This window comes from Bos grunniens, chromosome 5 (assembly GCF_055505025.1).
Source record: "Bos grunniens cultivar Pamir isolate PY7600 chromosome 5, Bosgru_T2T1.0, whole genome shotgun sequence".
Classification (NCBI taxonomy): Eukaryota; Metazoa; Chordata; class Mammalia; order Artiodactyla; family Bovidae; genus Bos; species Bos grunniens.
Genome location: NC_141169.1, coordinates 30048844 through 30067898, shown reverse-complemented (window position 1 = coordinate 30067898; position 19055 = coordinate 30048844). Strand labels below are relative to the sequence as shown.

The 19055-nt window shown below is 41.6% G+C and overlaps 1 protein-coding gene and 1 pseudogene across 5 annotated transcripts in view; both read left to right on the top strand.

Moving 5' to 3' along the window:
* DIP2B (DIP2 acetate--CoA ligase B (putative)) overlaps window positions 1–19055 on the top strand; it is a 231052-nt gene that overhangs the window by 68960 nt on the left and 143037 nt on the right. The gene's annotated exons all lie outside the window — the stretch shown is intronic.
* Window positions 2439–3130, top strand: LOC147371617 (small ribosomal subunit protein uS5 pseudogene; annotated as a pseudogene).

The following is a 19055-nucleotide window of genomic DNA, read 5'->3' as shown; positions in this document are numbered from 1 at the left end:
GAAGCATGTAAGTGACAAAGAATTGCCAGGGATGTTACAACTGGTGGGGCTACATTCAGGAAGCCAGACTTGAGCAGTGAGGAGTTTACGCTCCTCAAAAGCATTTGGCTCCTTCCTGTATGTGGTTTCCATGAAGAATGGGTTGGTACCAGGTAGGAAATGGTAGCATGGCTAGGCTAGGAGCAAATTTGTTTTGGGGAAGAGACCTTATAACAAGTGGCCTCTTGGAAATTACAGCAAATGTTTGTTTGCCAGAATCATGGGAATTGTGCACCCTTAGGCAGCCCTCGCTGCTTTTCTGAAACATCTATGGTTTGGCATCTTTCCTGGGCATTAAGTGAAGGTCCACAACTTAGTTTGCTGCTGTCCTTTAGCATCTTAAAATACACCTGCTGTTCTGTCTTTTCTTTGAGTTTTCTTCACAGACTCCTTTTGTTTCCTCCCCAACCCCTAGTGTTTCCCATGATTGTAGCCAACTTTCTTTTCACTTGACACTCTTACCTTGGCTGTCAGCCATTTACACGGTTTTAGCTGTTTAGTATATTGATGATTTCCAAATCTTTCTCTCCACCCAGACCTCTATTCTGAGCTCCATGTTTATATGTGTGGCACTCTACTTAACAGTTCCACCTGGGCCGTCTGAAACTAACTTACTCTTCCTCCACGCTCTCCACTACCACCACTCAGAAACCATTGAGCGTTTCATTTTATATCCACAGTTCTTGTGAGTGGCACCTCCGCCTGTCTACTAGGTTAAGCCAGAAACATGGGTGTCACCTCAGCAGGCTCTTCCTCTCCTTTGTTGCTTATCTCTCAGGTCAGAGGTCAGCATCTAACCGGAGGCCTGTGAGCCAAGAATGGATTTTTACATTTCTGAGTTGTTTAAAACAAGCATGTATATGTGTTTGTTATAGAGGCCCTCTGTTGTCTGCACAGCCTGTGTTTTTCTATCTGACTGCTGTCCTAGGTCACCAAATCTTACCAGTTCTCCCTCCAAAACATCACTTTTGCTGTTTTCTCTCTATCCCCACTGGCTCATGCTCCTCCCCATCTCACTTGCCCTGTTTCTGTCTTGGCCCCCTCACTAAGTGTTGTCAGATTTCTTTATAAAACACAAAAACCTAATGATGTCCTTTCTTGTTTAAAATCCTGCAGTTTATTGTGCTCTTTTTTATTTTTTTCCTACAACCTCTTCAGCCCATAGGACTCTGCTCAGTGGTCACCTTTTCCATTAAGCCCAGCTGTCTCCTACAGTGATGCCCCTATTCCACCTGGTTTGTACTTCTGTTGCTGCACATTCTAGATTGTGTTCTGAGAGCCCGTTTACCGTTCAGTCACCCCTGTTCCACTGTGTACACTTGGAAGTCAGGTTTCATTTCCAGTTTCTTTCTATATCTTCTTTACCTAACTGTGTGTGGCATCTCAGAGGACTGTAATGACTTAATACATACAGGGAGTGCTTTAAGGAACTGTTAGTTCTTAGTTCCTAACATACAGAAGAATATTGGTGAAGATTTAATCAATCAGTTTGAGTTGGTTGCTGTTGAGTCGCTCAGTCATGCCCAACTCTGCAGCTCCATGGACTGCAGCATGCCAGGCTTCCTGTCCTTTTCCATCTCCCAGAGTTTGATCAAACCATGTCCATTGAGTTGGTGATGCCATCCAAACATCTTGTCCTCTGTCATCCCCTTCTCTTCCTGCTTTCAATCTTTCCCAGCATCAGGGTCTTTTCCAATGAGTCGGCTCTTTACATCAGGTGGCCAAAATATTGGAGCTTCACCATCAGTCCTTGCAATGAATATTCAGGGTTGCTTTCTTTTAGAATTGATTGGTTTAATCTTGCAGTCCAAGGGACTCCCAAGAATCTTCTTCAATGACACAGTTCGAAAGCATCAGTTCTTTGATGCTCAGCCCTCTTTATGGTCCATCTCTCATACTCGTACATGACTACTGGAAAAACCATAGCTTTGACTATACTGGATTACTGATCTTACAAATTTTATCCATTTTCTTCTCCAGGAGATCTTCCCAGACCCAGGGATCGAACCTATGTCTCCTGCATTGCAGGCAGATTCTTTACCACTTGAGCCATGGAGGAAGCACCTATCTGTCTTATACTTTGAATGAATTATTACTAGTATATAATTTGTTTTTAAACATCATTCATTGGTCATTTGGAAAATATTGAATCAGTATGTTAGGTACAGCTTTCAAATTATGACACATTTCATTATACATTAGCAAAAGTTGTATTTGTTAATCTCATATTCAGTCTCATAAGAAAAAATGCTAAGTATTGTAAAGCTGTCAAGCTCAAGTATTCCAAAATTTTGATTTTTGCTTTGAAATTACCGCCAGTTCACTGAAGTTTATGATTGTTATCAGCGCTGCTGGTACCAAACTCACTTGGTTAATTTTTAAGAGAATGTCTGCCAGATACTCAAGTCTGAAAACCATAGTTTGTCCATCAGTTCAAGTAGAAATGATGTTAAAGTAGGAATGGTGTATGGGTGTTAAGTGCTCTTAGGAGGTAGCCACTGCCATCTGTTGGGCATTACTTCTGGCCAAACTCTCTCTGTCATCCCTGTTCAGTGAGGTTACTGGGGGAACAAGGTCCGCAAGCCTCATGCTGTCCCTTGCAAGGTGACTCACCACTGTGGCTCTGTGCTGGTTTGCCTCATCCTTGTCTTCAGGAACACTGGCACCATCTCAGTCCCTGTGCCCAAGAAGCTACTGATGATGGCTGGAATTGACCATCGCTGCATCTCCATCCTGCTGCCATCACTGCCATCCTGAGCAACTTTGCCAAGGCCACTTTTCATGCCATTTCCAAGACCTACAGTTATCTCACCCCTGATCTCTGGAAAGAGTCAGTGTTCACTGAGTCTTTGAGCCTCCATATCAGGAATTCACTGACCTTCTTGTAAAGACCCACCCCAGAGTTTCCGTGCAAAGGACCCAGGCTCCAGCTGTAGCCATCACATAGGTTTATATGAAAAAAATATAGTGAATGAAGCCAGTTTAGAAAAGAAAAAAGACAGCCAGTTCAGCTCAGAACTGTGTAAGTGCTTTTCCTTGAGACGACACAGAATATTAGAAAGATGTGGATTCAGGGATCAAGATGTAATAAAACCAGTAACTTCCACTGTATATGTATGGCCTAAATCACCACTCCCTTGATTTGTGCCATTTTATTCACCATTGCTTTTATGCTATGAGAGCAAATAATTTAAAAATATGAATTTTGAGATCCATTGTTATGGATGAAGAGCAAAAGGTTAAAATATAAAATAGCCATTCACACAGTAAAAATGGTAAAAAAAATCTTTTAATATCATTATTAAAGTATTTTATACTTTTTGGACCTTTGTAAGTTCTTGCAGGACCCACAGAAATCAATGGATCACATTTTGGGGAACTACTGATTTACAGTAGTTTGTGGCTTGACTTGTTTTTTTCTCTTTTCTCAGATTTGTTGTATTTGCCTTTACTTTTACTGAGATAGATACTATAGATGTGCTGATCTGCGTAGAATACCATTCCTGGTCACAGCTCCACTTTGGACTGGCAGCCTCTGCACTAGAACAATGCTAGGACTGACCCTGGGCGCAAAAGAGAAGACTGGTTCACAGCCTCACCTTGGCCTTAAGAAGCACAAGCAGCAGGGAAGGGCCATAAACCTGCTAGCCTTGTTGGCTTGCTGTGTGTGCGTTCAGAAACTGGTCACATCACACGGACCTGAGTCCAGAGGGAGACTTTAACTGTGAGTCAAGTGCTTTCCTTCTGAAGGAGTCTTTCAGGCTCCAGGGCGGGAGAGGTTCTCAGGCTAAAATGGGCCCTCCGCAGCTCTCTCAGACCTACGCTCTAGTCCCAAAGCTTCTGAGTCATATCACAGCCTTTTCATTCTAATTATCTCCAGGAAAGGGTCTCCAGACTTCCTGGCTGTAATGAAATTTAGGAGTTAAGAGGTTTTTCCTTTTGAGTACTCATCGATGCTCCCTTGTGAAACTTAAGTCCATTTCCTTTAGTTTTGTTTTTAATAAAAATAGCCAGTAAGAGTGCACCTCGTGCTACTGCTTTATATTCTGAAGACAATTTATTTGCTGTACCTTCACTCCAATCTATTTTAGCCGTTTTTTTTTTTTTTTTCCTTCTAATTTTTAACCTGGTTCCTTTAATCCAGTAGTCCTGGACTGGGGTGATTTTTGCCCTGCAGTGGACGTTTGACAGTGTCTAGAGGCATTTTCGATTGTTACAACTTGGGGGGATGCTACTGGCATCTAGTGGATAGAAATCAGAGAGCTGGCCTTCATTTCAGCAAAATCACTCATTCTGTTGTTACAGTAAGATTTTCACTGAAATTATATTCGGTTGATAGGACTAGCCAACAATGCATAGCCTCTATCAACTAAGAATCATCCAGTCCAATATGTCAGCAAGACCAATCTTAGAAGACTGTACTTTAGTCCTTCCTTGTAATTTGTTAGCTTTTTATTGTTTTTTTTTTCTGAATTAACAATTTGATTTTACTTTGCATATTATCTAGAATTGTAGTTTTATTTAGAGAAAATATTTTGGTTATGTTCAGAATAATTAAAGCTTTTAGAGGTAGGTTACTCTTTTGAATATGAGTTATGTTTGTACCTCAGCTCATAATACATCATTTGTTTCTAAGCCTGAGTAAGTGCAACTGCCTGATGACTTTTTGAAAAATACAGGTTTATGGGCCCCAACCAAATCTTAGAAGAACTCTTCTAGAAATTCCTGTAAAATTCCAGATTTGGAAACCGCTGAAACAGATACGTATTCATAAACTAAGAAATGTTTAGAATAGCTGCTGCAAAGAGAAGATGGTCTTTGTGGCTCTCAGAGATAACATCCACCCTCCTGGGCAACCAGTTCTGTCAGTGAAACCAGTCAGGTAACCCTCCGATTGGCAAGGTGGAACTAACCGGAGCAGTGGTGTCCTTAAAATTTTGGCTCTTTCCAGTCATATGGTGTCCAGTTCATTTTATCTGCCACAAGTTTGGTTTGAGAAGGGGTTGGTAGGGAAAAGAGATGTGGGAAGGGATGGAGGAGAGTTGTGTAGTAGAATCAGAGAAATATGATCTACCTTTTGTCTCAGGAGGGGAATTAATCAGTGCTGATTTCTCCTCAGTAGCATTCATTTGCTACCCACATTCGCCACAGTGGTTAAGTGTCTTTAAAAGCTACTTCTGGTATAAATTAATCTGACCAAGGCAGCAGGGCCTCTGGGAAGCACAGAGGACTGTCCACTCCATTCCCAGCAGATACTCTGGTCTCAGTCCTTCTCTTCCTCCCTACTTCCTTTTCTCCCTTTTCTTCCTCTGCCTCCCCCTCCTCCTGACCAGGGATCAGCCCTGACCCCCTGCACTGGAAGCACGTAGTCTTAACCACTGGACACGAACCAGTCCTTTACTTTTTTTGCTAAAAGAGAAGTTAGTGAAGGTGAGCTTGTTTGTTGTGGAGGTTCCAAGAGCTCTGGAGGTCAGACATTTGTTGAGGAAGGAAGGAAAAGTTGATCACTTTTATTTTACTTTTTCCCCGTTGTCTTCATTTTTGAGCCTCACATGTTACCTTTAATAGTGATAGAGGCAGAGCTTAGTGTGGAAGCCAGCCAGCCTGCATCCGAACCCCTGGGTTGGGCAGTAGTGCCCCCTTGTCTCAGACTGCACTGGGGGACCTGGTCAGGCCTTACTCAGTAAGACACATGGTCAATGGGGCAGGCTTGATCCTACAAAACAGACAAGAGAGAGGGTTATTTTTGAAATAAAGTGAATTTTGTTTGGAAGGATAAGGGCTTCCTTTCCTGATGAGTTAGTTGTTAAGGAAGCAAACTAGAATTTTGGAAATGAAAAAAATTATGAAATATTGGGGAATATTAATTTATATTGGAAACATAAAATATTGGTTATATTTTAGTGTTCTGGATTTCTTTGATTACTTTTTTACTTTTTTAAATGGAGATTTTCAAATACATTTCAGAGTAGAGAGACTAGTATAGGGAATCCATGTATACTGATTACCCCAATATCAACAGTTACTAACACATGGCCAGTCTAATTTCATCTATACCATTACCCACTTTCTCTTACCCTCTTCAATTATTTTAAAGCATATCAAGTATCAGTATGCATTTTAATCTAGAAATATGTAAGATAGTCTGTGGTCACATTTCCTCTGATTATGTAATTTTTTTTTCATTTGGTTTGTTGTCTGATCTCTTTTTTTTAAAGATGCTGATGATCTGATGATTGATTGAAATCCTGGGAATGTGTAGAGAGTCTGTAATACTCTGTTTTGGTGGGAGAGGGGACATTTACTTACATTAGATCAGTGATTTCCGAAGATGGTATTACAAACCTAGGTCTCGGTATAAATTCGAATAACAACATTGATTGAAGGAAGTATTGACCGTGTACGGGAAGTCTTAACTGAAATTCCATGTTGACATAACCACGGTCTGAAATGGGGTTCATCACTGTCAGGAAGCCCAGCTTTTAAGTTTGCTTTCTCAGGTTCTAAGAAGAGTACTTCACACCTTTCCCTCAAACCTTACAGACTTCTGTTCTCTCAGCTGATGGCTTTGTTTGGTGCTTGCCTGAGAAAATAAGAATCTGTCTAGAGGGACACCCTCAATTGCCCTCCTCCTCATCCAGAGGTTTTTGTTTTGGCAGCTGGGCCACTCTCCTCTCATTTCCCTCCAGTTGGGTATAATGGAACAAGCTCTGGTGCACCCCATCTGTAGAAAGAAATTGTCCCTTGTTAAATTCACCTCTCTTGATTTCTAGTGGCCCATTTTTTTCTCCCCTTCACAGTCAAACCTTTCAAAAGAGTTGTCTATTCTTTCTTCTACCTTTTTTCTCTTCCATTCAGTCTTTGAACCACTCGGTACTGGCTCCGTTCCTCACTACTTCACCGAAACCATTCTTGCTAAGAGCCCCCAGGTCTTCTGTGATGGAATCCAGTTGTTTTCTTTCTGTCTCATTAGACAAGTCCTTCTCCTTCTCCTTTACTGCCTCCGTGCTCTGCGTGACCTCTAAGTGCTGGAATGCCTCCAGGCTCAGTTTTGTGCCTCACTTCTCTTTATTTGTACTCCTTTCCCTTGGTCATTTCACTTACTCTCATGGCTTTAAATATCATCTTTATGCTGATGACTCCTGAGCATGTAGCTGCAGCCCAGACCTGTCCTCTGAGTTCCACCTGGAGATCAGAAACCTATGACTCAAGCTTCATTGGTACAAAACAAAGTTCTGGCTTTTCCCCCTCAACCCTTTTTCATTTCAGTTAGTAGATCCTGATACACCCAATTGCACAAGTCAGAAACTTGGAAATCATCTTATATCTTCCCTGTCTCTGTCCAGCCCATCAGCACGTCTTAACAATTCTACCTTACACATATCTTAAGTATCTTCACTTCTCTTTGTCTATATTTCACCACTAAATTACTATCATTTCTCAATTGGAAAACTGCTTGAGTGTCCTGATTGGTCCTTCTGCTTCATTTTTGTCTTCTATACACTCTTCTGCTCACAGGAGGTACAGTGCTTTATGAAAAACACAACCATATCATGTAACTCCTTGCTTAGTTCTTAATGATGGCATTTCATATAGGATAAATTATTGACTCCTTAGCATAGCCTTCAGGGTCCTGCCTGCTTCTCCAGCTTTGTCTACTGCTTTCCCCTCCCTCACTGTGCAAGGCAAAGTTGCCCTTTCACACTGGGATCTCTCATGCCCCAGGGCCTTGACACTCACTGTTCCTTCTCCATACACTGATCTGTCCTGACTCTTCTCCTTACTGTTCTTCAGGCTGTCCTGACTCTTCTCCTTACTGTTCTTCAGGCTGCAGCTTAAATGTCACCTTGTCTTACAGCCCTTTTCTGATCACCCTTCCCAAAGTGGCTACTTGCCCATCTCAGTCTCTTCTTGTCACATTACCTGTTTTTTTCCAGCAAATATTTATTGAGTGCCTACTCTGTGCCTGACACTGTTCTAGGCACGGGGTAGATAGCAGTGAGCAAGGTAGATACACTCAGGAAGCTTCCAGATAGTGGGCAAACAGATGAACCACAAATATATCATATTCTGATGGTGATCTGTGCTGTGTAGACAAATGGAGCAGGTGGAGTGAAGTGAGGGATGGTGTTCTCGACAGTGGTTAGAAGAGGAGACATTTTGACAGGGATTCCAGTGAAGTGAGAGAACAGCATCTCAGGTATGTGCTGCTTTTCTAGAACTGTATCTAGAAATATAAGCGTTAAGAAGTCAGAGGTTTCACCTCTTCACCGAAGTTCTTGAAAGCTAGCACAGTGCCTGACCTTTGGTAAATACTCATCATGGGTGGATGACCTTTAGAATTCCACATAATTGTGGCATTCTGGGAACCACATGGCATTGAGGATGTGGCCCACCTACTTAGTCTCTTGGGCTCCAGTCTTTTCATGTGTTGAGTGAAGGAATCCAGCTCAGGAAGTGAGCTCTGAAGACTGCCAGCCTCACTCTGGATGCTGTGGATGTGCTCTGTGCCTGGTTTCACCGAAATGGTGAAAAGATTGCACGAGAGTTCAGTATTCACATAAAAACAAGATTTGCACTTAAAGTTATGTCAGCTGCAGCCCTGAGCAGAATGGCCTGGAGGAGGCAGGAGGGTGGGTTGTTTTGGAGCATGTGGAGGGGCTGGGCAGGTCCAGGCAGGAGCTGAAGGTAGCCTGGACTCAAGAGGTGGCCACAGAGATAAGGGAGAGTGCTGAAGAAATGGTGGGACTTTCCCAAACTTGCACAGAATTGAGGCGAGAACCCAGACTTCATAATCCAGCACTTTCACTCTACCACTTCTCTTGATGAAAGTGAAGTGAAAATGTTGGCGGCTCAGTTGTGTCCAGCTCTTTGGAACTCCTTGGACTGTAGCCCACCAGGCTCCTCTGTCCATAGACTTCTCCAGGCAAAAACACTGGAGTGGGTAGCCATGCCTTTCTTCAGGAGATCTTCCTGGCCCTGCGATCGAACCCTGGTCTCCTGCATTGCAGACAGATTCTTTAGTCTGAGACATCAGGGAAGGGAAGCCTACTTCTCTTGATACTTAAAATGCCTTTGGGAGTTCCCTCGTGGTCCAGTGGGTAGGACTCCGCCCTTGCACTGCCAAGGGCCCCAGGGTCAATCTTGGTTGAGGGACTAAGATCCCACAAGCCATACTGCTTGCCCCCCCGCCCCAAAAAAGTCTTGAAGTCAGCCTCGTGGAAAAGTTGAAATCTATGGATATGTGTGATGCTAGTGAGTTTAGTTAGAACAAAGACTGCTTTCCAAAAAACGTTATAAACGTCCATATCAAAATATGCCCATGTGAAAATGTGCTTTTGCTTGTAGTCTGTGCATCTTTGGACACATTCTCAGGAACGAACTTGACTGGAAAACAGGAGAGGGAATGGTGTTTTCACTGTATGTATATCTTTTGTATCTCTGGATTTTGAACCACAGGTCAAGGTATGATGAAAGTTAGTAGTACATGTCGGGTAAAACTGAAGCTGGTCTGCTCTTAGGTTTCTCTGTTTTCCAGATGCAGCCACATTGCTTTCAAACGAGTGCACCTTAGGAAGGTGTCTGTCTTCACACCAGTTGGAACTATGTCAAGCCAGTTGACTTCTAGATAAAATTGGAGCTTGACACGGTGTCGAAGCTCCGTGTCTCTTCTCGTACCCTTTTCTGTCCTCAACAGGATAGTTTAATATACATGTTCCCTTGTCCTTTTAGATTCTGGGGATGTTCTGTTACTGTCACCTCGTCTTTAGGCCACCCTCTTGTTTCACCCTTCACTTGCTCTATGAACTTTATTAAAATATTTACATGATGACTAGTTAATTAAAATTACTTTTTACACACTTTACTCTTATGACTTGGTGGGTACCTCTGTCCCCTCTTCCCTCTCCCACCAAGACCATCAGAACCTTGGCTGGGGATTCCCTGGGATTTGGGGCTGCAGCAGGGAAGGGGTGCCTGACCTAGGGGAGTGTGGACCTCCTCAGAGCTCACACTTGACTCTGCTCCCCAGATTCCAGTGCGCGCAGTACCAGCTCTCCCCTCTTCATCCTTGATGTGAAGACAAAAGTGATTCAGGCTGTCCACCAATTCTTGGTCTCTCCAACAGGCCCTTTGTTCCTTATGTCCCCATGTTTATCTTCCTCTGCATCTTGGCACCTTTCTTCTGTTCAAAAATTTTCCATAAATTTTCTCCCTCTTTTTCTTTTCTTCACTTAAAAAAAAATTTGCTTTCAGTTCAAAAAAGATAATGATAATTAAAGTTACCTTATGACCACCACTTCTTTCGGATGTCTGTTCTATTAGAGGTTATGGATGTATCTTTGATGAGAAAGGAATATTTTTCATGGGACAGTCTGTTAGATTCTGTCCAAAACAAGACTACCATCTTATTATTTTAGGTAGTAGAGGTGCTTAGAAGTGATTGTGTCACGTAGGAAGTTGCCGGTACTGTTGCACTAGTTCAGTCCTAGTCTGTGTGTGCAGATTTTCTTCCTCTCCTTAGTGTCCCCTATGCTTGGAGGTCTTATGTGGAAGCAGCAACCCTAAAAATACTTCTTAAGCGTTTCCACTTCATTTTTGAAAGCCTGCCACCCATGCTTCTCTCTTCTGCTCTTCGTACAGATTATTTTCAATTTTCTGTTTCCTTAATCAGATATTGCAAGTGTTCTGCCTACATTTCTCTTTTGAGGTCCATCAGAGAGTAGAAAAACAAGTTGTACTATACTTTAAACTCAGCCCTAGTTGTGTTTGAAAACAAGGTATAGGAAAGAAAGTTGGAAGAAAAACTGTCTCTTGGGACCATTGACTTTTATAAAAATGTAATCTATGGCTGTAGAATTTATTTTGGTATTTATTTATTTAATTTATTCATTATAATGAATAATTATTCCTTATTCATAATGAATGAATTTATTATTCATTCATCTAGAATACTGATGAATGAAAGCAAAGCTAGGCATAAATGTTCAGTTACCCAGACCCTCTCCCTGCAAAAAGAGAAAACGAACCTTGAAATAATACAGTGGTAGATATTCCCAGGTGATGCAGTGGTAGAGAACCCACCTGCCGGTGCAAGAGATGCAGGTTTGGAGAATGAAGTGACAAGCCCCTCCAGTATTCTTGCCTGGAAAATCTCATGGACAGAGGACCTGGGTGGGCGGCAATCCATAGGGTAGCAGAGTCAGACATCACGGAGCATGCACACACAAAATAGCTTTAGAAATTTTGTTAGTGTCGGTGCCTCTGCTGTACTGTACTTACACAAGATTCAGAGTTCCAAATGGATGTACAGTAGTTATTTCCTTACTAGTCACGTCGCTGAGGATCAGGAGGAGCTTTTTAAAGTAATGCTGCCTGAATGAGGTACCTTTCTATTCCCTGAGTTGTGGAGAACAGGCGCCTGTAACAAGACCATCCAGACTAGGATTCCATCCTTTAACCCAGCTGCTGGGTTCTATGTGTATGGCCCCTGCTGTCCATCTGGATTTTGTGTCTGTTTCTATAGAACATTGTAAGTGTGGAGGGTGGAGTGGGGACTGGTGACGTGAAGTAACCTATCAGGGAGAGTCTCTTAATGTTCAGAATTTGTATTATTTATGTTAAAGGTTGAGGACTTTTGAAGTCCTTTGACTGAGTGAAGTGGCTGCTACATGTCTGTTAATTTAAAATTGTGATAGTCCAGGTGGTTGACTTAAAATGGCTGAACTTCTTAGCAAGTAATTGCCATAACATAAAATAAAGCTGGGGCGGGGGCGGGGTTAACAGATTCCATTTTCTCTAGGATGATGAGAAACATTGTTTCTGAAGATGTGATAATTTGAGCTGAGACCTGAAATGATGAGAGGAAGTCCATTTATGAGAAAGTCTAGGGAAGGTGTGTTCTGGGCACAGGAAATGGTTGGTGTGGTTGGGGGGGGAGGGTCCTGCAGAATTGATACATTGGAGGAAGTGCAAAGGGTGTGAGGTCGGTGAGTTAGAAGAGTGGTGATGGGATCTGTAGATATAGGTGAACAGAGGTTCTTCTGGGCCAGAGGAGGATTCTTCATGTTACCTAAATTTTAAACAATTGAGTGATTTAACACCATCAGGACAACTGACTGATGTAACACTGAAATATGTTCTGCTGCTGCTGCTGCTGCTAAGTCGCTTCAGTCGTGTCCGACTCTTTGCAACCCCGTAGACGGCAGCCCATCAGGCTCCACCGTCCCTGGGATTCTCCAGGCAAGAATACTGGAGTGGGCCGCCATTTCTTTCTCCAATGCAGGAAAGTGAAAAGTGAAAGTGAAGTCCCTCAGTCGTGGGTGACTCTTAGTGACCCCGTGGACTGCAACCTACCAGGCTCCTCCGCTAACCAGGAGTAATTATTTTCTGCGATTCTCATGCTGCTTTCTTTCTTTTTCCTACTTGGAACTGGTGAAAGTAAGGTGCTGGAGGAGATAGAGTAATGTGCGGGGGCTTTCCTGGTAGCTCAGACGGTTAAGCGTCTGCCTACAATGCAGAAGATCTGGGTTCGATCCCTGGGTCAGAAAGATCCCCTGGAGAAGGAAATGGCAACCTACTCCAGTATTCTTGCCTGGAAAATCCCATGGACCGAGGAGCCTGGTAGGCTACAGTCCATGGGGTCGCAAAGAGTCGGACACGACTAAGTGACTTCACTTTCACTTTCCTTCTCTTAAAGGAAGGAAGGAAAGGTGGCATTTGTCGCCCCCACTGGAGAAACGACTGAGGTTCACAGCTGTGGGCCAAGGAGTGACTCACTGGGTTAATTGTCACAGTACCTGTTACTGGAGAATCATTACTGCGATCATTTCCAGTGAAAGCTTCCCCCCCTCCCCTTTAATAGGAATTTAGGCTTTAATATAAAAGTATAGATTGATCACATTTTAATGTTATAAAATTTTAGTCTGTTTATGGACCAGAGCCCACATAGGAAATTCCTTTTCAAATAGTAGGAACTTAATTGTCTCATTTCTCCACAAAGGCGTGGCCAGATGCTGCTGGCTGAACTTAATGCCTAATTGTTGAACCTGAAGCTATTCTAAGATTTTATTATATTGATCTTTTTGTTTTTCCATCTGGTGTGTGTTATTTTAAATCTTTTACTTTTTTTCTTTTTAGCAGGTAACTGAATTTCAGTCTGAGCTAAAACTTGAGTTTTATGCTTTTCCTACAATCTTTCTCAACCTTTCTACTCTTGCTGAAATTAAAACTCATACACTAATTAGAACTTATGTATAGCTTTAGACTTAATGTCCTGGTATTGAATATTAAGACCAGAGCTGAATTTAGTCTTCTAGAAATGTAGAACACGTTGACTTTATGGTAAACCCAAAGCAGCAGCTATCATTAAAGATAAGTTAGGGGGGCTGCAGTCCATGGGGCAGCAAGTCAGACAGGATAGAGTGACTAAACCACCACTCTTACAAATGACTCCACCCATTTTGCATATGAAAAAGAACCTATCAGAGATCAGTGAATCACCTAAGGCCACAAATGGAGATGTTGTGTAGGCAGTATCAGGAAAATCAGTAGTTCCTGTTAAGAACACACCCCTTTGTTTCAACTCTTGAGCTGCTGGATTCCAACCAACCCTTCCTAAGTGGTGCTAGTGGTAAAGAATCCACTTACCAATGCAGGAGATGCAAGAGACTCAGGTTCCATCCCTGAGTCAGGAAGATCTCCTGGAATAGGAAATAACAACCCATTCCAGTATTCTTGCCTGGATAATTCCACGGGCAGAGGAGCCTGGCGCGCTCTGATCCTCCATGGAGACGCAGAGAGTCAGATGTGATTGAGCACGTTTATCTATTTAACCAACCCTTCTCTACTGCCTTAATAATTAGAGCACAGAACCAAATAGATTGAAATTGATATTTACTCAATGAAAAGGTTTTATAGTAAGTGTGAAGTCATCAGATTATTAATCCAAGAACTCAACATTGACTCTCAAACCAGAAAAGTACATTAGAAATACTAAAATTAATGTATTTTAAAAGTTTAGCCCAGCTCAAATGTAACATACGTTAATAGGTATTTTCCTTGTAGCTCAGTCGGTAAAGAATCTGCCTGCAATGCAGGAGACCCAGGTTCGATTCCTAGGTTGCGATGATCCCCTGGAGAAGGAAATGGCTACCCACTCCAGTATTCTCGCCTGGAGAAGTCTATGGACAGAGTAGCCTGGCGGGTTATAGTCTATGGGGTCGCAAAAGGACACAGCTGCTAAACCACCACCACCATTGTTTGATATATGATTAAATGTTTTGTCTATCTTGGTCTTATATCAATTTAGATACAATTTGCTGTTTTTATTTTGCCTGGCTGGTTTTTAGATAATATTCAGTTTGGTTCGTGTCCTGCTCTTTGTGACCCCATGAACTGCAGCATGCCAGGCCTCCCTGTCCATGACCAACTCCAGAGTTTACCCAAACTCATGTCCATTGAGTTGGTGATGCCATCCAACCATCACATCCTCTGTTGTCCCCTTCTCCTCCTGCCTTCAATCTTTCCCAGCATCAGGGTCTTTTCCAATGAGTCAGTTCTTTGCATCAGGTGGCCAAAGTATTGGAGTTTCAGCTTCAGCATCAGTCCTTCCAGTGAATATTCAGAACTGACTTCCTTTAGGATGGACTGGTTGGATCTTGCAGTCCAAGGGACTCTCTCAAGAGTCTTCTCCAACACCACAGTTCAAAAGCATCAATTCTTCTGCGCTCAGCTTTCTTTATAGTCCAACTCTCACATCCATACATGACTACTGGAAAAACCATAGCCTTGACTAGATGGATCTTTGTTGACAAAGTAATGTCTCTGCTTTTTAATATGCTGTCTAGGTTAGTCATAACTTTCCTTCCAAGGAGTAAGCGTCTTTTAATTTCATGGCTGCAATCACCATCTGCAGTGAGTTTGGAGCCCAAAAAATAAAGTCTGACAGTTTCCACTGTTTCCCCATCTATTTCCCATGAAGTGATGGGACCGGATGCCATGATCTTCGTTTTCTGAATGTTGAGCTTTAAGCCAACTTTTTCACTCTCCTCTTTCACTTTCATCAAGAGGCTCTTTAGTTTTTCTTCACTTTCTGCCATAAGGGTGGTGTCATCTGCATATCTGAAGTTATTGATATTTCTCCCAGCAATCTTGATTCCAACCTGTGCTTCCTCCAGCCCAGCGTTTCTCATGATGTACCCTGCATAGAAGTTAAATGAGCAGGGCAACAATATACAGCCTTGACGTACTCCTTTAAGGGCTTGTCTTTCAGAATTGGTGACCCACCTTTCCACCTTTTTTTTTTCTTCTTTGTGGCTTTCAGGATCTTAGTTCCCTGATCAGGGAAAGTGCTAAGTCCTAACCAGTGGACTTCCAGGGAATTCTCCCAGCTTTCAGCTTTTAGCCGTCATGTAATTCGTCTGGTTTTCTTTTGTAATTCTTCTGACATTTTTCTCTTATTGAGAGGGAGGAGCTCTACGTTGAATAACTTGATATGTTAAAAAAATTATTTTCATAGTACCATTAAGTTAAATTGGCTGCATCAGTTATCACAGAGCTTAGATTCAAGGTCTAAAAGGAATAACACTTTGGCAGCTGTTGGCTCTAATGAGAGTAAAACCGTGCTAGCACTGGAAATGCAGGTTAACAAGCTCGTAGTACACACAGCTGGTAAGTACCTATCCCTTTATGTTTCAGTGAACATATTTAGGGCTGCAGAGTAAATTGGTCAGGTTTTATTATCAGAAAACATCAAGTACACCACAGTTATGCTTAATGTGGCCATCGAGGAGAATGCTGCATCCATGTTGCTCATGTATGGTTTTTTCCTTTCTTTGTGACCACTGAATGTATTAACCAAAAGTCTGTGTATTGATTTATGTTGTAATATTTATTTATTCACAGAAGAAAAATCACCAGATGGAGTAAAGTAAAAATGAGAAAGGAATGAAATAAGTGGCCGCTGGCACCTGGCCTCCTGGAAATGTACTGAAGGGCTCCTCGTTCTCCCCTTTTACTCTCAGCCTTCCCTCTTCTGCCCTCAGGGTGGAATTTCTTTGTGCCTTTGTGATCTCAGAACTCCAGTCATTTTCTCCAACATGGTTTCTTTCCTGCTGTGTTTTAGTTACTTACAGTGTCAGTAAAGCTGAATAATTCTACTGCATATCGCCAGTAGTTGCTACCATCTTGCACAGAGTGCTCCAGCCTGACAGCTCTTTGGCTTTAAGACTTTTGATTTGTGTAACAAGAATTTAATCTCACTTATCAGGGCTTTATATAATGGCAACCCACTCCAGTATTCTTCCAAGGACAGAGGAGCCTTGCAGGCTACAATTAATGTGGTCGCAAGAGTTGGACACGACTTAGAGACTAAAGAGAGAGATATAAAATAAAACTTTGGGCAGGAATAGAGTTTGTTTTCAAATATAAACTAAGGATCATAAGTAGAAATGAAAAAGCGAGAAATTAGGAGAGGGTCTTAAAGACAAAGTTTTGACTATATGAGTTAGATTGTGTCTGTTTTGCATGGTGATAAAACAGGTTAACAAAAGCCATATATATTGACAGTTGACGGTGATCATTATTATGCCCGGCCGGTCCAAGGCTATTGTATCTTAGAGCTTTGACATGTGTCCAAGACCAGGAGACTTTTCAGAGTGTTGACTTGATTCAAGTGATCCTAAAAAACACGGTTTCCAGTTGGCACTAAAATAGACTGAAGATTCAGTAACCCAAGGTATTTAGATAAATCTGATTTGCATGTTTTAAAAATAGCTATCGCTTGTCTCAGTTTTATTTCTTTGAAACTTGGTTATTTTTACTTTTTATGATAGAAGAGGTAGTATTCGCTTTAAATATAGTTAGATATTTATACTTGACTTGTAAAAATTTCCACTACATTCTTCTGAAAGTTATCTAAGCTGGTGTTTTTTGTTTATAGTTAGTTTAAAATGGAGATGTTTTCCAATCTTTGTGAATCTTTCTATTAATTTGTATTTTAGGCAAAGTAGCATATATACACGGAGAGACACTCTTTATATGGAGGAGCGCCTCCAGACGAAGTCTTTTGCACTTTGTTTTTCACTTAGTTTATCTTACAGCACTTTCCATGTCAACATTTATCCATTTACTTCATTTTTTTAAAAGGCCTGCGTGGTGCTTATTGGAATAGGAAATCCACCATTTATTTGACAACATAACTTCTTGTGTCACCGTAAAAATTATTTTAATTCAAGCAAAGGTGGTTGAAGATCTGGCATCTAATTAAATAAAAAAAATTATTGCTGTATAGTGGATTTACAGTATTGTTAGTTTCAGGTATACAGCAGAGTGAATCAGTTATACATATATCTATTCTTTTTTTTTTAAGATTGTTTTCTCATATGGACCGTTACAGAGTATTGAGTAGAGTCCCCTAGGTTGTATAGCAGACTCTTATGTTATCTATTTTATATATGGTAGTGGGCATTTTTAGTCCCAGTCTCCCAGTTTATCTTTCTCCCCGCCTGCCAGCCCCCACCCTGCTCCGCCCCAATCCCCTGGTAACCCACAAGTTTGTTTTCTATGTGCCTGACTCTACTTCTGTTTTGTAAATAAATTTACTTGTACCTGGCATTTATATTGAAATGCTCAGATTGTTTGTCAGCATTATGGAATTTCATGTAAATGGTTTTTTAATTTATACATTGTACTCAGAGTTTACAGACAACAGCTCACTGTTCTTATTACACTAGAGAGGGAAAAGGGTAAAAGTGAGAATGTTATTTTCTTATTAGAACTGTGGTAGGTAGTACTGTGGTCTTCTGTTCCTGGAGGAGTGTGATTAATAAATGAGCATCTGTTTGAGTCAGAGGGTGTCACTGGGATGCCTGATGTCTGATAGACTGCGGGCCTCTGAGCGGAGGGGTGTCAGGAGAAATTGCCCCTGGAGTCAGGGAGGGGGTCTCATGGACCTCTTCCTGCGCTATCCTGGACTTCGTCACAAAGTGTGTGTGCGTGATAAATGTTTAACTGAAACAGTAGAGTGCTTTAATAATATTTTGAGCTTCTCTTTTATAGTTATCTTTTCAATCTTTTTTGTGAATAAAAAGTATATGTTACATTAAAGCGAGTACTCACATTTAAGGGAGAAGGTTGCAAATGAACATAAGGTTTCTTGAAGATTTTCCTCCTTGGCTTAGTTGTTTTCAGCCCTTCAGAGTTTTCTTTATCACATTTGACAAGCAGCCTTTTTCCTTCCCAGTGGCATAAAGTGAGCAGTCTTGCAGAACATGGTCACACATAATTCCGTCAGGTTGGGTCCAAAGCAGCCATGTTACTGACTGATGTCAGATTCAGAAATAACTCAAGTAATTTCTAAATATGAGTTTGGGTTATTTTCCTTTCTTTAATGCCACCAAGTCATCCACACCTACCTGTTTCTGCATTAATGAGCACAGGATTTTTTCTTTAAAGAAAGGACAGACGGGGAATCCTGGTGATTTACAAAAACTGCGTAATCCAGTTAACTAAGGCAGTGATAATGGTAATGTCTGAGGAACATTGGATATAACCTGCCTGCAGCATTAGTTGTACTCTTCCGGAACAGAATTTTGTTCACTGTCTTAATCCTGGCCTTAAAGTCCTCGCAAACTATTGACACTAGTTCTTTGGTCAACCTGCCTCCTGTCCCTCACACATATTCCTTTCTTCTCCACCCCCATTCACACCCCATGTGCTCTTCTCCTTAGAGACTTTTGGAACATAATATTTTTCCTGGCTTTTCATCTGCTTCTTATTGCTCTAAAATGTATCCTTGTCCAATTGTAGATTCTTCCTGAACACCATTTTTCTACCTCTCTGGTCATCCGTAAGTAGGTAATTTTACAAGGCATCCTGCTTTCCTTTTCTCCTTTGTCTACTGAGAAAAAAGTACCTCATCACTTTTTTATCCTTTCCTTCAGTTGGAACTTGGATGATGATGATAATGATCCTTTACTAACAACTTCCAAAGGTTTTCAGATTCATTTATTACTTTC